Genomic DNA, 21,028 nt, shown 5'->3' with positions numbered 1-21,028 from the left:
ATTTTCCACCAAACAAAAGACGACGAAAGGACCAGACGAGGTTGTAACCCTGCATGCGAACCCATCACTCTGTGGAGCCTCAGATGGACAGGTTTGGACAACAGATCATCCCTATCCGTGTGTTTGTGATGGTACTTTAGGAGGCCGACCTCACCTGACCCGCTGTAGGTTTATCCCAGCTGAGCCCCACAGCTACCACACGCTCGCCTCTAATGAATCGCCACTTCACCACCGCCATTTCAGCACCACAAAACACACTGATTAGTGGCGGGATTGATTTTTCCAAAGATGGATCTCATAACGTTCTGCTGTGACCTCAGGCCACAATCATCTCAGCAGTGCGCAAGAAGAACATCACGAAACGCCTCTTGTCTGTTTTCATCCTCCTCCCTGAACACATCCAGTGTAAATACAGACAGATACAATCACACCCAAAGACCCAGCAGTCCCTCTTTGGATTTCATTCACTTGTGGTTTATAGGTTGTTATTTGTAACTAAAACTATTAAAGGGGTCATCGGATGCAAAACTAACTTTCACATGTTGTTTGAACATTAATGTGTGTTGCCAGTTTGTGTACACAACCACCCTACAATGATAGAAATCCACCCAGTGGTATTTTTTTTTCATCTTTAAAAGTAATATCCCCTTTTTAAAATCAGGTCATTCTCAGCTTCTTGTCATTGTGAGGAAACACAGTTGATTGACATGAGCATCTTACCTTAGCCCCGCCCTCACTGAGCTGAAACAGTCCAAACACGATCGCCATTGTGTGACTCAGGTGCAGAGGAAGACTGTAATTAAGCGATTGAGGTGCTCTGTTGTTGGATGTAATAATGAACAAAGCAGTAGTCATTTACTACCGACATCTGAGCTGCTTAAGAGAAAGCGCCGATCCCAATCTACATATGCATCCATGTTCGTGTGAATCATTCGTGATGCAGCTTCACTCACAGCAGAAGTGAGTATAAGGTTTTTTTTTTATGCATCTTTGCAAATGGCCTTTCTTAATAATGTGCTTATTGGCAAGTTTCGCCGTTAAACGCGGCTCAATGCAGTTAAACGCGAATAAATGCGGCTAAAGTAAACATTACAGCTCGTAATCCCTCAGCAGAGAGGGGCGGGGCGAGCAGAGCTCATTTGCATTTAAAGGGCCCAAGCGATAAAATGAGCTGATATTTTGCAGAGCTGATTTTGACAAGGTGTTTTTTTTTTACACTACTACTGATCATTTTTAACCAAAGTATATTAGAGACTTTTCATTAAGACCCTAAAGAATGATATGAACTTTTGGAAAATGGGCATCCAACAACCCCCTAAATATTGTTTCCAGTAATTAAAATAAAAACTTAAATTAGAAATGTTCAATTAAAGTTTAAGTACAAAAATGGTATTTCTAAAACAATAAAATATTTTTCTTTTAAATTAAATAAAAATTAAATAAAATTATTTGTAAAAAATCTTAAACTTATTTCAGCTAGTTTGCAAAGCAACATTTCTCATTCTCCTTTAATTTAGTTTGAAGTGATAAAATGATTAGGTTGAAATTAAAAATAAATAAATAAATAAAAATAATAACAATAAAAACTTAATCCAACGGAAAAAAACACTACAGGCACATATTTTTTAAAAAATGAACAAAAAAATAGCTTAACATCAAAAACAAATAAAAAACAACACAATACAAAAATAATTAACATTACATAAAATAAAATGTTCAAATATTATTAAAAACTTTAATAGTATATCAGTAACACTACATTAACTGGTTTATTATATTTCACACATTAAAAAAAAAGGAAATGAAAAAAAAGGCATCCTTAAATAAACTAAATTGACAAGTTGATATAATTTTCCAAAATTTAAATTCTTTTCTACCAAGAAAAAAGCATTGCCTTTATAAAATGTTTCGTTGGTTCAACAGGGTTGAGGAAAGTGCAAGGAAATTTGTAAAAAAAAAAAATTACATAAGAAAGAAAGAAAGAAAGAAAGAAAGACAACAATAAAATTATAATTTAAATTTATAATAGCAAATAAAAAAAAAATATATATATATATATATAAAATTATATATTATTATTATTATTATTATTTTGTTTATCTTAAACTTTTTTCAGCTAGTTGCCAAAGCAACATTTAAGCAAATTAACTGATTTAATAAAAATAAATATTTTCAACACATTAGCTTTGCAATACTCAATATTTAGGAAAGAATTATCAAAAATATTCAAAAATTGATATTGTTTCCAAAATTTTGTTTCTTTTCTACCAGGAAATAAGCAATGCATTTATAAAATGTTTGGTTGGTTCAACAGGGTTGAGGAAAGTGCAAGGAAATTTGTAAAAAAAATAAATTATATGAATAAATAAAGAAATAAATACATAATAATAATAATAATAATAATAATAATAATAAAATTATAATTTAAAAATAATATTAAAAAAAACATTCTATTTATAAAATGTTTGATTGGTTCAATAGGGTTGCGAGGAAAGTGCATGGAATTTGTAATAATTCAAGATACTTCAAGCTAATATTTTTGGCATTCAGTAAACAAATAGGAATCTCAGCTCTACATGAACAGACATGACATTATGATGCCTTGAAAGACAGCTTTCTGTTAAGTCATTGACTGTCGTCGGTTTCGGACACAGCCACGAAAGACAGCGACCATCTAAGCTGAAGCATTGAGCTCTAACACGACTGTGTGCGCGGCCACCCGCCGGCTTTGACCTTAGAGATGCATTGTGGTCTCTCTGATGAGCGTGTCATTACAGCTCAACACATTCCTGACCTAATGAGCCGTCTCCTCTGATCGCATCACAGCGATCTGTCACTCGCAAAGACACCGCTGAAGGACAGATGCACAAGAAATCCACACGATCATGAACACGACATCCATTCAGCTTCACAACATGCCTTATTTTGCCATAATGATCAGGTGATTGCATTTTGGAGTTAAAACTGGGTTCAAGACTACAAGGGCAACCACACATTATACAACACATACACACAATGATGCAATAAATGATAACAGAACTTGATAACAATGATAAGTCTTGAGTCTTTGTCAATAAGTCAATAGCTCTATTGTTTATGATCAGTAAAATTATATAATTACATGCATTTGATACTAATTATTTTGCCTCATTGCTATGATACATGCATTTTAAGTCATTTTAAAGGGTTCACTTAGATCTAATTTTAATTTAAATAATAAAAAAAAAGAATAATCGACGGATTACTCAATAATTACCAAAATAATTGTTAGTGACAGCCCCAATCATCATCATGAAATATACACTAAAAACTCAAAGATCTTCATGACAACCCACCAAAATAAAAGTTTGGTTTAACTTGAAGAAATTATGACAGAAATATATAACAATATTATTACTTCTTAAAGTAATAATATCTTTTAAAGTCCATATATTTTTTATATATGTTTAATATATAAACATATATTTCTGTTATGTAACACCCTATTTGAAAAAAATAAGGCAATGATTTTATTGTAAATTGATTGTAATATTTTCATTTGATTATGTTTTAAAAGATTTATTGAATTAAAAAAGAATTTATTAATTAATTTCACTAGCATTATTATGATGATAAAGTTAAAATTTATAAAACTGGTAAATCCAGGAAAAACAAGATGGAAAACACAGAATTTAAGGGAAAACGAATTGGATTTATAGTGCCCTGAATTAAAGGTAGCTTACTATTAACATCTTAGTTATACTTATATTTACATCTATTCTCAAGGTCTAACAAACACATGGAAGTCATGTATTTGTGGAATCTTCACGACAACTCGCCAAAATAAAAAGTTTGGTTTAACTTGAAGAAATTATGACAGGAATATATTACAATATTATTACTTCTCAAAGAAATAATATCTTTTAAAGTCCAATTATTTTTTATTTAATGTTTTAATATATAAACATGTTACGTAGCATCCTATTTGACAAATGAAGAATGCAATTATTTTATTGTAAATTGATTGTAATATTTTAATTTGATTATGTTTTAAAAGATTTATTGAATTTAAAAAAGTTATTAATTTTACTAGCATAATTTTGATGATAAAGTTCTATTAAATCATAAAACTAGTAAATCCAGAAAAAAAAAACAAGATGGAAAACACAGAATTTAAGGAAAAACAAACTGGATTTGGATATAGGGCCCTGAGTTAAAGGTAGCTTACTATGAACAAGAGTTATATTTACATCTATTCTCAAGGTCTAACAAACACATGGTAAGTTTTCCTTCTCCATTAATGGTAATTTAATATCATGATGAATATCAACATCACATGATATAAAAAAAATATAATATAATAAGGGTTGTCAATCGATTATTTTTTTTTAAATCACGATTAATCGCATGGTTGTAATGAGTTAACTCGCGATTAATCGCACATTTTTATCTGTTCTAAATGTACCTTAAATTAATACTTTACGTTTTTAATACTCTAATCAACATAGGCATGGATAAATATGGATGCTTTAAGGAAATGTATGTTTATTATTAGTGAAACCTTACTCGACTAGAGCATGAAGACTAATCATGTTTCAAAGGTCATAGATGTTTTTCAAATAACTTGTTCATGTCGATTAGAAACATGAAGGAAAAAGAACACAGAAATACCAGTTTCCCATTACGTCTCTTTCTTTTCAATGTACTTACACAAGCCTGTTTACATTATTTGCAGGACAGGGCAGCTCACTTCTTCTGAACATGCAAAATGTACATTTATTATTTATTATAACATTTGTTTGCCTCTCTGTGCCCACATACTGTCATTTGATGCAGCCAAGTTCTCAATCAAAATGTTTCCATTGTTATATTTTAGTGTTTCTGTTGTCAGAGTCAGACAACTAAAGTAATATAAAATAATGACTGAAAAAAAATCCTGAATTATGATCATGATTCAATCGCTGAAAATAATCATTTACCGGCATCTGGACACTATTCTCTGCATTACTATCGCCATTTTTAACTTACTGTTTGAATGCTTTTACGATCCTTGGACTTTCCAGAAGTTTACCCGTTCAAAATTATGTGATTGCAAAAACCTGCTTCTTTTAATTTTAAGGTATTTTTTTCGTTATAATGTAATGATATAAGAGCCCGGCTAGGTAATGGGTCAAACTGAAAATGCGCGCTAAACTAATCATGCATGTTAATAAAGTTAGTGCCCTTAATGTGTTAATTTTGACAGCCCTAATAGTAATATAAAAAAATAACATTTCTGGCCATATCGGCGAGCCCTAACTATAACCATAATTTTTTTTTTTAATTACTTTAACTTTTATAAGGCCACAATGCTTCCACAAAGCAGAAAACATGGACGGAATTGTGGAATCTAGTCATAAAAATAGAATTTTCTCTATAACTAGGAACATATTCCAAAATCAATAAATAAAAAGTAGCGTTGCACAATGATTCAAATCGCATCTGAATTACAGCATGTGAGATTTCACTTACTGTAAATGACGGCCTCTTCTTCAGCTCTGTGACATCACTGTGACATTGCTCCAGAACCTGGATTAAAACACATGACGCAAAAAACCTGTTATTTTTTCCATGTTAAAATACCTACAGAGGATCCATTGGTAGGTTAAAGTGTAAACACTGCAATGTTATTGCTCTGCTTGTTTGAGCATCAACCTTATCTAAATTTATCTTTTCTTTTTATTCATAATATTTAGATATTACAAATACAATATTTTCTGCTGTGAATTTATGTCTTTTATCCATTAAGAATGAGTGTTTGTCCAGCTTCTATGTTTCTTGTCATATTAAATATTACCATATGGGTGCAATTCATGGAAGTGTTAAAGGAAATGAAGCCACATGTATTTTAACATCTGCAATTAATCTTTGTGTCACACACACGCCATTCATTTACATCTCAAAACTTCAAAGAGTAAGTCACATGGTACTGAATGAGAATAAATGCTTCTTAAAAGGAAACGTTCAAACCAAAAATCTCTCCAGACAACTCCAAAAACGTTGCCATCAGACGATAAAAAGCATGTTAATAGTCAATAGAGTTTCAAAGGTGCAAATTAACTGCAAAAGACTTGCGATGGAGTAACAGCAAAGACACCGAAGACCCTTGAGTTTTTAGTGTCAACATCTTCATGAACTGAAACCTATCAGGAGTCTCCAGAAGTTCAAGGTGTCGGGCTTTCAGAGACCTTGCTTAAGAAAGGAAGATGAAACACGACCTCAATTTCGCAAGATGAAGAACAAAGACAGAGGCAAGAAATACCTGAAGATTTTTCAAAGATTGAGCAAGTTGGACCTTCTCAGGTTGCAGATGAGCTGAAAATCTCTCAGTTTCAAGAAAACACGTCCTTCAAACAGTGATACAAGTCAACAGCATTCAAGACGATCATGATCTTCATGCAGCGTAAACATTTCAATGTTTACAAGTCAGTCGCTGTATGGAGAACCAGAAAAGACTTTAAAGAAACATCTGGTTGAAACTCTTCTCAGAAAAGGGGGGGGAAAATAACCTTAAAAGCAAAAATAAAACAATAAATAAATCAAATAAATACTATAACAGCAAAAATAAGGTATACAAATATAACATATACACAGTTTTTGGAAAGTAAGATTTGTAATGTTTTTTATAGACCTGAGCCCTTCAAAAATGATTCTAATATTCTGACTTTTGCTTAAAAATATATATATATTATTATTAATATATTAAAAAACAGCCAAGTAGAATTTTTTCAGGTTTCTTTGATGAATAGAAAGTTCAGACAAAGAACAGCATTTATCTGAAATAGGAATCTTTTGTAAAATTATACATGTCTTTATCATCACATTTTTACAATGTTAACATCCTTGCTAAATAAAAGTATTAATTCTTATAATTTCTTCCCCCCAAAAAATAAAAAAATAAAAAGTATACTGACTTTATTTTTAAATTTCAGATAAATGTTGATCTTTGGATTATTCTATTAATCAAAGAATCAAAAATAAATAAGAATAATTCATATATATATTAATATATTAATAATAATTAATAATTATTATTATTAACAGCAAATCAGCATATCAGAATAGTTTCTGTAGAATGATGTGACACTGAACACTAGAGTAATGATGCTAAAAATTTAGATTTTTTTTTTCCACAGGAATAAATTACATTTTAAAATATATTCAAAAAGAAAGCAGTTATTTTAAATAGTAAAAATATTTCACAATATTACTGCTTTTGCTGTACTTTGGATCAAATAAATGCAGGCTTGGTGAGCAGAAGAGACATCTTTAAAAAAGCATAAAAAAAACTTTTGACTGGTAGTGTACAATAATATAATATAATCAAAATGTATTAAAATTATATTATTTAAAAAAATATATATATTTGTTCATGGGTTGCATAATTTATATTCTGTCAAACGGTATACTTTTTTTTACTATTAAATTGCAAGCATTGAATCAATTTATTCTGAAACAAATGTTGCCAACCAAGTAGTTGTTTGTGATGCATGGACAAACGTGCATTTAATGCATCAAGTTTCTGTCCTGTCAAACTTTACTAGATATAACCTTATTCTTTAAAATCACAGGTCTGAATTTAATTTAATTTAGCTGGAGGCATGGAAACCCTCTCAAATTACCGACTACATAAAACACAGAGACAGACAGAGATAATGAAATTGGAGAGAGACAGACTGACTGAGATGAGCTTTACACAAAAATCACGTCACTCCGTATGGTCTCTCTCAACACTGACATTTATGGAAATTACCACCAGATGAACAAAACAGCTAAAGGGAAAAAAATATTTCTGCTGCCCGGGAAACCTACTTCAAGCAATATTAATCAATGTGATTGAAGGCTAAAAATTTTCATTGATATACTAGAAAAAGCATCTGATCTGCACATGCTGATGTGTGAGTGAGAAAGATCTGGGTTCTAATGTTTAAAGGTCCTAAAATGTAATAAAAAATAAAACTGGCATACAAACACTGGTAAAATGTTCATAAAAGTAAAAATGAGAATGGCTAAATTTATTGAAATATTCTTCCTTATGTTCATTTATATTTATTTATATTTTCCCCCCAAATTAAACTAAGCTTAGGCATGATTTCCACACTAAATGAACATAAGGGAGAATATCTATATTTATATATCACACTAAATAAACTATATAAATAAATTGAATTGCAAAAATTGAAACAAATTAAAAAAATACTAATATACTATAATTTTAATAATTGTTTTATATACATGAAATAATATTCATAGACTACTAGTCAAAAGTTTTTGAACAGTAAGATTTTTATAGTTTAAAAAAAAAGCGCTAATAAAAGTACAAATAAAAAGCTTAGTTAAATCAAAAAAATTTTCGGGGGGGGGGGGGGTTAAATAAATAAAATTATATATATATATATATATATATATATATATATAAATAATTATATTATATATAAATAATTATATTATATATAAATAAAAAGTTTAAAACTAATAAAAGAAATATACTAATGTACTAATATATATATATATATATATATATATACACATACTACTAGTCAAAACTTTTTGAACAGTAAGATTTATAATGTTTTAATTTAGGACTCTTTTGCTCACCAAGCCTGCATTTATTTGATCCAAAATACAGCAAAAGCAGTAACATTGTGAAATATTTTTACCATTTAAAATAACTGCTTTCTATTTGAATATATTGTAAAATGTAATTTATTTTTTGTGATCAAAGCTAAAATTTTCAGCATCATTGCTCCAGTCTTCAGTGTCACATGATCCTTCAGATATCATTCTAATATATTGATCTGCTGTTCAAGAAAGATTTATTGTTATTATCAATATTTAAAACAGCCAAGTACATTTTTTAAGGAATCTTTGATAAATAGAAAGATCCAAAAGATCTTTATTTTAAGATTTAATACTTTTATTTAGCAAGGACGCCTTAAATTGATCAAAAGTGATGACAAAGACATGTATAATGTTACAAATGATTTCTATTGCAGATAAATGGGGTTCTTCTGAACTTTCTACTCATAAAAGAAACCTAAAAATATTTTTTGAGCAGCAAATCAGAATATTAGAATGCCTTCTGAAGGATCATGTGACTGGAGTGATGATGCTAAAAATGCAGCTTTGAAATCACAGGAATAAATAAAATTTTAAAATATATTCAAACAGAAAACAGTTATTTTAAACAGTAAAAATATTTCACATTTTTAGTGTTTTTGTTGTATTTTGAACAAATAAATGCAGGCTTGGTGAGCAGAAGAGACTTCTTTAAAAAAAAAACATCTTACTGTCGAAGAACGTTTGACAGGTCGTGTGTGTGTGTGTGTGTGTGTATATATATCCTACAGAGTATTTCATTGGATAAATAATCTAATTATGCCACTGTGTCATGCATGATGATAATATAAAACCAGATAAAGCATGCACATTTCAAATGCAAAAACACAGCTGTTCATAAAGAAGCTCCGCATTAAGTCTTTCCTGCTTTTCCGAACTGCAATAATGTGTAACAGAGGACTCGGCTTCTTTTATGAAGGCCATGTTTTATCCCGTGCTGGAGGTCACTGCAAAGAAAAGCTGCCTCCACAAACTCTTTGAAGCACAGAGTTAAAGACGCGTCTTGAGTTACAGATCGCCTCGCTGCCATTGTTAAAAGAGAAAGAGAAAGACACATTGTCTTCTCATGAGACAGGACTCATGATAATGATAGTAAAGAACGGCTATGTTGAGAAAAGAGAGACTTTCCTGTTCATCCACACCCCACCCGCCTTTAACTCCACTAGACGTGATAGATTATGAGATTATACCACTTCCTGGTGACACAGGAACAATATCACACTCTGACCTTTCATTTCAAGACTTTCTGTGCAAGTTCTCCACCTTTATACCTGAATTGACCTGAAATTCAAGAATGACTAATCCAGAGAAGACAAGTAAGGCAGTGCATAAAAAAACCTGACTGACCTGAGATGATGAAACATTATGTTAAGCACCCATATTTATACAGTTACAGTGACAATACCAGATTGAGTGTCTTGTGAGTGTCTTGTTTGTTCATCTGTTCACAAATATAAGAGGTAGTGCCTCCAAAGCACTGTGACTAGCTAAATAACCTTAATAAGCATATCATAAATTGCATTTCCACTACCCTTTAAATTGCGAAAATTGAAAATATGCCCAATGGAAACAAGTAAATTTTGCAAAAATTCCCATATATACAGTCAAGCCCGAAATTATTCATACCTCTGGCAAATTCTGACTTAAAGTTACTTTTATTCAACCAGTAAGTTTTTTTTGACCGTTTATTTACATTTATTTACATTTGAACAAAAAGTGGCATGTCCAAAATTATTCATACCCTTCTCAATAATCAATAAAAAAAGCCCTTTTTTGGCTATTACAGCAATTAAATGCTTCCTATAATTGCTGACCAGCTTTTTGCATGTCTCCACTGGTATTTTTGCCCATTCATCTTTAGCGATGAGCTCCAACTCTTTCAGGCTGGAGGGTCTTCTTGCCATCACCCTGATCTTTAGATCCCTCCATAGATTCTCAATTGGATTCAAGTCAGGACTCTGGCTGGGCCACTGCAAAAAGGTCAATGTTTTGTCTGCTAACGATTTCTTCACCACTTTTGCTGTGTTTTTTGGGTCGTTGTCATTTAGATATGGTCTTATAGCTCTTTCCTGACTTATGAGCAGCCACAATGCACAGCCGCAGGTCCTCAGTGAGCTCCTTTGTCTCAGCCATGACTGTCCACAAACCAACAGCAGAGAGCTTCTGTTTTTCACCTGTTGAGTTGATTAAAACAGCTGTTCCCATTGAATCAGGGTAATTAGGATGCTTTAGAACAGCTTGGACTATTTGGAATGGTATAGAACTTTGGATTTTCCCATAGACTGTGACAATTTGCAAAGGGTATGAATAATTTTGGACATGCCATTTTTTGTTCAAATGTAAATAAAAGCTGAGAAATATTTTTTTTCCACAATGATGCCTCTTGTACATCGTCTTATTATCTTTTGGGAGAAGCCTGTGTCATTTCCGGTCAAAAAAAAAAAACTTGCTGGTTGAATAAAAGTAACTTTAAGTCAGAATTTGCCAGGGGTATGAATAATTTCAGGCTTGACTGTATACATTGCAAAAAAGTTTTTATGCTTGCAGGTATGGGTGTGCTATATACATTGTCTGCGATAATATTGATAATTGTTGTTGTAACAATGTGTGAGTATGCAAACATACCACTCCTACAGAGTGCGCACATACATTACATGAGGTTAAACTAGTGCATGAATCAGTCTATTAAAATGCATTTAGAAGAATCACATAATTGAAGATAATGCAGAAAATGGATATTTTCCATTATTTCATATAGTTAATCAATTATATCACATGAAGAGAGTTTTTTTTTCTTTAAAAAAAACAGCATGGTTATAAATTTGATACTGCTTTTATACAACAGGATGACGGGATGCATTATTTGCTATCATATGTGTTTACAGGCAAGAAAATTTTTTTTTTTTTAGAAAAATGAAAGAAGCAGAACAGAATAACCCAAAATGGCATGTAACACATTTTTGCACATCTGTTTTCTCTCAAAAATTGATTATTAGTGTTAATCCAGATGGAAGTAAAGAATGACGCACCACTCGTAACCACCGGCCTCTTCAGTTCATCTGCCAGAAATGTCAGATCAAAATTCAATGTGTATGATTGGGGAATGTGTGAAGGCCAGATATCCTTTAAAAATGATCAGGCCGATGATGTATGGTGGAAAAATTAGGGGGCAAAGTCCTGGGTTTGTTTCAATGCAGATGTGTCTAAAAGTGGAGATAAATAAGTGAGAGTTGTTTACTTAGTAATTCATGGGTCAAAAACAAACAAACAAAAGTTTTAAAGCATCAAAACAAATTTATACAGCTTTTTTTGTGTACATTAGAATGTGTCCCGATTAAATTTTTTGAGCCAAAAATGACTATCATACATTTTTACCATGATTTACAGACAAAAATGTAATTCTGTGTAACAGTAGTTTATATACCTCAAAAATTAACAGTGTTGGGGGTAATGCATTACAAGTAACGCAAGTTACGTAATATTACTTTTTCCAAGTAACTAGTAAAGTAACGCATTACTTTTTAATTGACAAGAAAATATCTTTTTCAAATTACTTTTTCAAATAAGTAACAACAGTTACTTTTATTTTGAATCGATTCATTTTTTGCAACTCTAATAAAAAAAATTTCTAATAAAAAATAATGACAAAATGTCATAATAAATAATTATACTAAAATAACATTATAGGTGTATTTCCATTACAGGTTTGAGCAATAATTTTGTGTTTATTTTATAAATGTATTTTTAGTGATTATTCTGTTCTGCTTCTTTCATTTTCTTAAAAAAATCATTTGTCAACACATAAGATAGCAAATTAATACATCCTGTCATATCACATCATATCAAACATACAATATATTATTAATACAAAAACTATTTTACACTGATCTTTACCTCTACCTCCTTAACAGTCCCCCAGCTAGATAGAATATGATTTAAGTATTAATACTTTTATTTTGCAAGAATGCTTTAAATTGATCAAAAGGGGTGATAAAGACATTTATAATGTTACAAAAGATTTCTATTTGTGACCCTGGACCACAAAACCAGTCTTAAGTCGCTGGGGTATATTTGTAGCAATAGCCAAAAATACATTGCATGGGTCAAATTTTTTTATTTTTCTTTTATGCCAAAAATCATTAAGAAATTAAGTAAAGTTCATGTTCCATGAATATTTTTTGTAAAATTCCTACTGTAAACATATCAAAATGTAATTTTTGATTTGTAATATGCATTGTTAAGAACCCAATTTGGACAACTTTAAAGGTGATTTTCTCAGTCTTTTTGATTTTTTTGCATCCTCAGATTTCTGATTTCAAATAGATGTATCACAGCCAAATATTGTCCTATCCTAACAAACCATACATCAATAGAAAGCTTATTTATTGAGCTTTCAAATGATGTATAAATCTCAGTTTTGTCAAATTGAACCTTATGACTGGTTTTGTGGTCCAGGGTCACATTTTAGATAAATGCTGTTCTTCTGAACTTTCTATTCATCAAAGAAACCTGAAAAAATTCTACTCAGCTGTTTTTAACATTATCATAATATCAATAATAATAATAATGATGATGATAATAATAATAATAATAATAATAATAATAATAAATGTTTTTGAGCAGCAAATCAGAACATTAGAATGATTTCTGACAGATCATGTGACTGGAATATTGATGCTACAAAATTCAGCTTTGAAATCACAGGAATAAAATATATTCAAATAGAAAACAGTTATTTTAAAAATATTAAAATATAAAAAAAATATTTATATTAGATATTAAACTTTCAATATTTAAAATATCATTGTGGTTTCAGGTGTATTGTAGTTCATCTTTTTATCCTTTTCTCTCACGAACACTAAAACATCTGTAAAAATAAGACACAATATACTGCATTAATATGAATTTTTGATTTTGAAAGAATTTTACATATTGATATTTCTACCTGTACAGTATGTTAAGATTTGCACTGCATTGCGTTGTGTCAGTAAAATTAATGGATAAAGTACACGCAGAAAATTACCAATACATTTGTTTTTTAAACAGTGAAATATTTTTTGCAATTTTGTATGTTATTGTATTTTATTTTTATGATTTAAGACAATTTTGTGTTGTGTTTTATTTTTATGAAATTGCATGAAATTTAAAGTGATACATGAAATTATAAATAAATTGAAAAACATTTTAGTTTACTTTCAGACTGGAAATATTTCCATTGTCATTACCTAATGGCAGGTAAAATTATAGGACATGTCGTCTCATCCCTCAATAGTCAGTAAATTGTAAATAAGACAACACTGATGTTACATGCTGCTATAATCCACGGATAAAGACCTGTGTTTGTGTGTGGATGAGGTAAACACCTCACGGAGATCTGCGGTGTAAAGTCAGTAATTACCGAGTAGTGAGCAATGGGTTATTAACAGGGCCGCAAGCTTTCAGAGAAAAAAGAAAAAAAAAAAAGAAAAAAAGAAAAAAAAAAAAGAGCAGCACATTTCACATACAGGTCACCTTCACATGAATCTCCATAAAGGGACGTGCACGCATGCAGCGATCTTATCTCTCCTGGTCTGTTCTGTTGGCCGTTCCTAACATTAACGATCGTAAGATGTCAATCTGGTCTAATAATGTATTAAAAATTAATATTCTGGATGATGAAGTGTGAATATAATTACAGCTATACAAAATACTGAATCAAACTCACTTAGACTGCGTAGAATAAATTTCTGATATTTTTCCATGCATTTTTCTGCATGTGCACAGAGACAAATGATAAATGCTGAAATCTCCATCTTTCTGACACTCGATTACAATATCAGACATGATTTATCATGTGCTCTATAAGGCTGGACAATTTCAAGAATCCATAATAGATTTGCAATAATTTTTCAGGTGATATAAAACTAAGCAACATCATAAAAAAAATAATAATAATAAATTAAAAAAAAAAAAAAAACACTAACTAAAATATATATAGAATCTCAGATCAGTTTTAGTTTTTTTGAACGTCTAATAATTTTGAAGTTTTAAATTAAAAGGCTGAACCATTCAAGATAATTATTTAACAATGAAATATGTAATAATAATAATAATAATAATAAATTTAGTGCTGGGCAACAATTAATCACGATTAATCGCATAATTTTTGTGTACATAATGTCATCATCATAATAATCATCATAACAAAAATATAAATTATTATACTTAAGAGTGGAATGTTTTCAGTAGGATCCAATTTTGAGGGTACATTAAAATATTCAGAAATGTTATTATATCCAGATAAATTAAAAGACTGAAAAATTCAAGATAATTATTTAACTTAAATATGTAGTAATAATAATAATAATAATAAATGTATTTTATATATTACAATATAAATTACATATTATAATTAAGAGTAATATGTCTTGACTAAAATCCCATTTTGAGGGTAGATTAAAATATTCAGATATATTTATATACCCAGATAAATTAAAAGCCTGAAAAAAATCAAGACAACTACTTATTTAATAATAATAGTAATATTAATAATAAAATATTATATATATATATATATATATATATTTTTTTTTTTAATATATTACAATTTAAAATAATATTATAAGAGTCAAATTATAAGAGTAAAAAAAATTCAAGACAACTACTTATTTAAATCTAATAATAACAATAATAATAATAATAGAATATAAATTATATATTACAATATGTGAACCTGGACCACAAAACCAGTCTTAAGTAGTGCAAAAATACATTGTATAGGTCAAAATTATTGATTTTTTCTTTTATGCCAAAAATCATTAGGATATTATGTAAAGATCATGTTCCATTAAGATATTTAGTAAATTTTCTACTGTAAATATATCAATTTTTGATTAGTAATATGCATTGCTAAGAACTTCATTTGGACAACTTTAAAGGCGATTTTCTCAATATTTAGATTTTTTTGCACCTTTAGATTCCAGATTTTCAAATAGTTGTATCTCGGCCAAATACTGTCCTATACTAACAAACCATACATTAATGGAAAGCTTTCAGATGATGTATAAATGTCAATTTCAAAAGATGTACCCTTATGATTGGTTTTGTGGTCCAGGGTCACATATAAAATATATATTACAATTAAGAGTGAAGTATCTTCACTGAAATCCCAATTATTTTTCTCACCAGACATTACTGCAACTACTGATAGCCTATGACACACAGTGCAAAGCAGTAATCAAGTTGGTAAAAGCAGTGGCATTTTAACATGAGCTCTTAACACCACAGGAAGCCTTGGTCCCTCCCTGAGCAAAGGACATGCGACATCCATTTACAGCAGACACTTATGTGACAGACAAACAGAGAAAAAGAGAGAAGGGAAAAATAAGTGTGAAAGAGAGACACAGTTATTTACCATCTATTTATAAATGTCTCCAGCTCAGTGGTTTGACACTTCAACTAGTATCACATCACTAGACCTGTGACTAACAGCATAACATCTAGGAGTGCTGCATAATTAATCAAAATTAAACTGAAACCATGGTATGGCTTACTGAGATTATGAAATCACAGAGCTGTGATTCAATTAAATAAATGTATACGCTGTGTTTCAGAGTAAAGTGTGTTCATTTACACGTGAGTAGCTGTTTAATGCACTAAACACCATTAATTCATCTGCTTTGACTTTGAGTTGCTTTAATATGCATTTTGGTGTATGTAACATGTCACAGCCATCTGAAGAAATTAAGACAGCCATAAATAGGCCTACTAGTATTGTAATTTTATTGTTGTAATGTAATTATTATTTTAATTACATTAATTCTACAGTGGAAAATATTGTAGTAGAATTAATAATATTATTACATTTATTTACAGTGAAATATTGCAACAGTAATATTTATTTATTTATTTATTATTATTATTATTATTATTATTATTATTAATAGCCTTTGCAGCTATTATTATTATTATTATTATTACAATTATTTTACAGTGAAACATTGCAATATTAATATTTATTTTGCATTAATTTTGGATTTTTCTATTTTTATTCAGTAAAAAAACATTATTATTATTATTATTATTATTATTATTATTTTAATTACATTAATTTTACAGTGGAAAATGTTTATTATTTTTTGCATTAAATTAATATTGTTTCTATTTTTATTAAGTAAAAAAATATTATGTTATTATTATATTATTACATTTATTTACAGTTAAATATTGCATTTTTGTATTTTTCTAATTTTATTCAATAAAAAAATATTATTTTTATTATTATTTTAATTACATAAATTTTACAGGGGATTTTTTTTGCATTAAATTAGCATTGTTTCTATTTTTTATTCAGTAAAAAATATTATTATTATTTAGGGCTGTCCCCGACTAAGAATTTTCATAGTCGAATCAGAATTTTCGAATCTTTCTATAGTCGACCGATAGTCGAATCATCTAGGCTTATGTGTGTGTGTGAATGGGATAGGAGGGACACGACACTATAGTCAGCAGGAGGGTAAAACAATTTTTATTTTATTTTACACACTGCACACAGCAACAACTTTTAATAAAGCGACCAAAACTGCCTGCCTGACTGCAAAACTGACAGACACACTTATTTAGGTTTAAATAAAAAAGACAGAACGCGTCTTTTAGTTCTAAAAACGCAAGGCGCACAGCACTGCCTTTTTTGCTAAGCAACGACCAAAACAGCTGTCCTCAAAGGATTATAGCGCGAACGCTCTAAAATCTATTTTTTTGCTGTTAATTAAACTGTCATATTAGCAGAAACCCTAAATAATACAGCCCCTGGTTTCCCATGATAGACACCAAAGGTTTCTCCTCTATTTCTTGCAGTCTCCGGACTTTTTAAGCGACGGTAAACTTTCGAAGACCCGAAAGATTGGACAATGGGAAAGAACGCGAATAACGTTGGGCGTTTTTCCGCTCAGAGTTGATTTTTTTTTTTCAACTTCAGGCGCTCAGAGCGCTCCTGCAAAAACGCGAGGCGCCGGGGACGCATTAACGGAGCGCAGAACGCTCACTGCCAACAGAAAACCATTCAAAAGAGGCGCCTCCAACGGCAAAAACGCGTTCGGTGTGATCGCCGCCTAATCCCTGCCGTCCTCATCTCATCATGGATCAGGGCAAGTGAAAATTAAATCTGTCACAGGGGTGGTTGGATTTGTTCACAAACACGTTAAAAATATTTATTGAACGCTTCTTTCTTTTCACTTTTGTTTTTACTGCATTATCATAATCTAAGGCTGTTTATAACTTAATATGTCCGTACAAAATCTAGTAGTTCTGTGTGCAGTTAGACATTGAGCACCCCTATATTGCCAAAATGGTGTGATGCTCGTTTCACCCGCGAAGATTCGACTGTGAGATCGGTGGTCGAATCAGGCTCCGCATATCGATGCATCGAATCTTCGACTATTCGGGGACAGCCCTATTATTATTAATAATATTACATTTATTTACAGTGAAATATTGCAACCATAATATTTATTTTGTATTTATTTATTATTATTATTATTTTTATTAAATTAATTTTACAGTGAAACATTGCAATATTAATATTTATTTTGCATTTATTTTGTATTTTTCTAATTTTATTCAATAAAAAAAATTATTATTTTTATTATTATTTTAATTACATTAATTTTACAGTGGAAAATATATTTATTATTGTTTTGCATTAAATTAGTATTGTTTCTATTTTTTATTCAGTAAAAAAAATATTATTATTAATAATATTATTACATTTATTTACAGTGAAATATTGCAACCGTAATATTTATTTTGTATTTCTTTCTTTCTTTCTTTCTTTCTTTCTTTATTATTATTACTATTAAATTAATTTTACAGTGAAACATTGCAAGGTTAATATTTATTTTGCATTTATTTTGGATTTTTCTATTTTTATTCATGTAAAAACATTATTATTATTATTATTATTATTATTATTATTATTATTATTTATTACATTTATTTTACAGTGGAATGTTGCAATACATTTATTATTTTGTATTCAATTAGATTTTTTTCTTTTTTATTCAGTACAAAATAACTAAAAAATACTTATTACTACATTTATTTTACAGTGAAATATTGCAATAGTAACATTTTGCATTTTAGTTTTTTTCCTATTTTTATTCAGTAAAAAAATACTATTATAACATTTATTTAACAGTGACATACTGCAATATAAATATTTATTTTTCTTTTTTTTCATAAAAATATTTATTATTACTATTACTATTATTATTGTTATTATTATTACTGTTATTATTAATAGCCTTTGGTACTATTATTATTATTATTATTTATTATTGCTACTACTACTACTACATTCATTTTACAATAAAATATTGCAAAGGTAATATTTTGTATTTATTTAGTTTTTTTGTTTTTATTTAGTAAAATAATAACAATAATAATATTATCTGTATTTATTCATTTACATTGCATAAACATAACAAACCTGGATTTTTTAAAATCATATTTTTATATTTTAAATCAGTATAACTATTTTTATAAAAACTCTGATTCAATGGCTGATTTGTATCACAAAAAAAAATAAAAAAATCTAAGAAGATTCTGTTGCATTTTGTCCACACATTAAAATTAATTAGTACAATATATTTTGGTATATATTGCCGTTTATTGCCCTTTTAGTTATAATCTAAAACATATTCAGTAATATCAGATGGCTGAAAAATTTAAGATAATTATTTAATTTGACTAAATATCAAATTTTGTTGTAAATAAAATAATTGCAATAATAATAATAAAATAATAATTAATAATATTAATAATAATTATATAACAACAACAGCATAATAAAACCATTTTAATAAACAAAAAAATAAATAAAATAAAATAAAATAAAATCTAGTTCATTTATTCTGCCAAGAACCAGCCACACATATATATATATTAAAAAAAAAAAATTAAACTTTACCTAACAGGTAAAGTGACCAAACAGTCTGTCTTTTTCACATGCCTACTAAGCAAATCCAACAAAACTCCAAGTATCTTTTAAGGATTAAAAGCAACTAACTTGGCAAACCCCGGTAATCCTGCTACTGACTAGTGCGCTCAACTCCTGAAAGTTGCTCAATGTCAGCCAACCTGAGCTTGCCGTTTTAACAAGTGCTTTCCAGTTGTGTGTATCACGCACCAGTGAGCGGATCATGGGCGGTCGCGGGTGTGCCGTCTGAGACTGAAACTATACTTAACTCACAAAAAGACTCATGTCACGTCTGCAACCTTCCAAAACATCAAGCGGAGACAAAGAGGAGATATTGAATTATGCATTCAAAGCTGTGTCACATTTATTCTGCTGCATTGGGGGGCCTAACTGCTGTCTTCAGACCCCCGAATGGCTCAGAGAAAGACAGACCTCCAGAAACCCACTGCAGGAGCTCAGCATCCTGATTAATGAGCGTAAGATTGTGGAAGAGCGAGCGAGAAGTGAAAGATGGATGGTGCCGAGTAGACGCAAACTCGCATCAGGAAAACTGCCCTAATTACTGCCGGCCCTGTGGTTCATTTGCTTAAATGCACACTATATTCCTGCTTTTTTTCTAGCCAGGAAGAACAATCTCCCCTACAGACTCATCTAATGACCTCATTCTCAACAGCACAGCGATTAGTCATTCCCAACCAGTTAAACATCTACACAGACTTCCTGTACACATGACAAAATGAATGCATCCACTATGTTGAAGTTAAATAAAAGGTCATATTTCAAGATCAACCACATCTGCAGTCATTGGTAAAAAGTATTAGTAAAAGTGTTGTCCAGATGCAACTTACTCTGGCCAAAAAAAAAAAAAAAAGGCCACTAAAACTGGATAAGACCATCTGTTCAACATGAAAACAATTATAGTTTGTTTTTATGTGCCGTTTATAGCCAGGTTTATTTGAAACAGATTGTACTAGGGCTGCATGATTTGAGGACAAAATTTAACTTAAATAAAAAAATTAAAATGCAATAAAATCAGTTTTGCAAATAATAATGATAAATAAATAAATTTACTTATTTATTTTGAAATTAACAATTATTATTATTATATATTATATTATATATAGAAATTCTTAAGATGTAAAAAAAATAAAATTAAAATAAAATAAAACAAATAAAAAATATATTGTATGACAGTGTTTTAGTGCCACATAAATAAAAAAAAAAAAAGGATGATTACGGGATTAAAGATGTAAAAATATTTCGGGAATAAAGCCAAAATTTTTTCGGGAATAAAGCCAAAATGTTTCGAGGATAAAACCGAAATGTTTCGAGGATAAAGACGAAATTGTAAGAATAAAGTTGAAATTATACTACGAGAATAAAGTCGAAATTGTGAAAATAAAGTAAAAATTAGACTATGAGAATAAAGCCAAAATT

The 21,028-nt window shown here is 29.7% G+C and overlaps 1 pseudogene; it reads right to left on the bottom strand.

The window, feature by feature from the left end:
- Positions 1–316: 316 nt before the first annotated feature.
- LOC141340221 (uncharacterized) overlaps positions 317–21,028 on the bottom strand; it is a 43,383-nt pseudogene continuing 22,671 nt past the window's right edge.

This window comes from Garra rufa, chromosome 8, assembly GCF_049309525.1.
Source record: "Garra rufa chromosome 8, GarRuf1.0, whole genome shotgun sequence".
Lineage (NCBI taxonomy): Eukaryota > Metazoa > Chordata > Actinopteri > Cypriniformes > Cyprinidae > Garra > Garra rufa.
The sequence above is the reverse complement of the archived record's forward strand: the minus strand, read 5'-3'. Positions and strand labels throughout refer to the sequence as shown.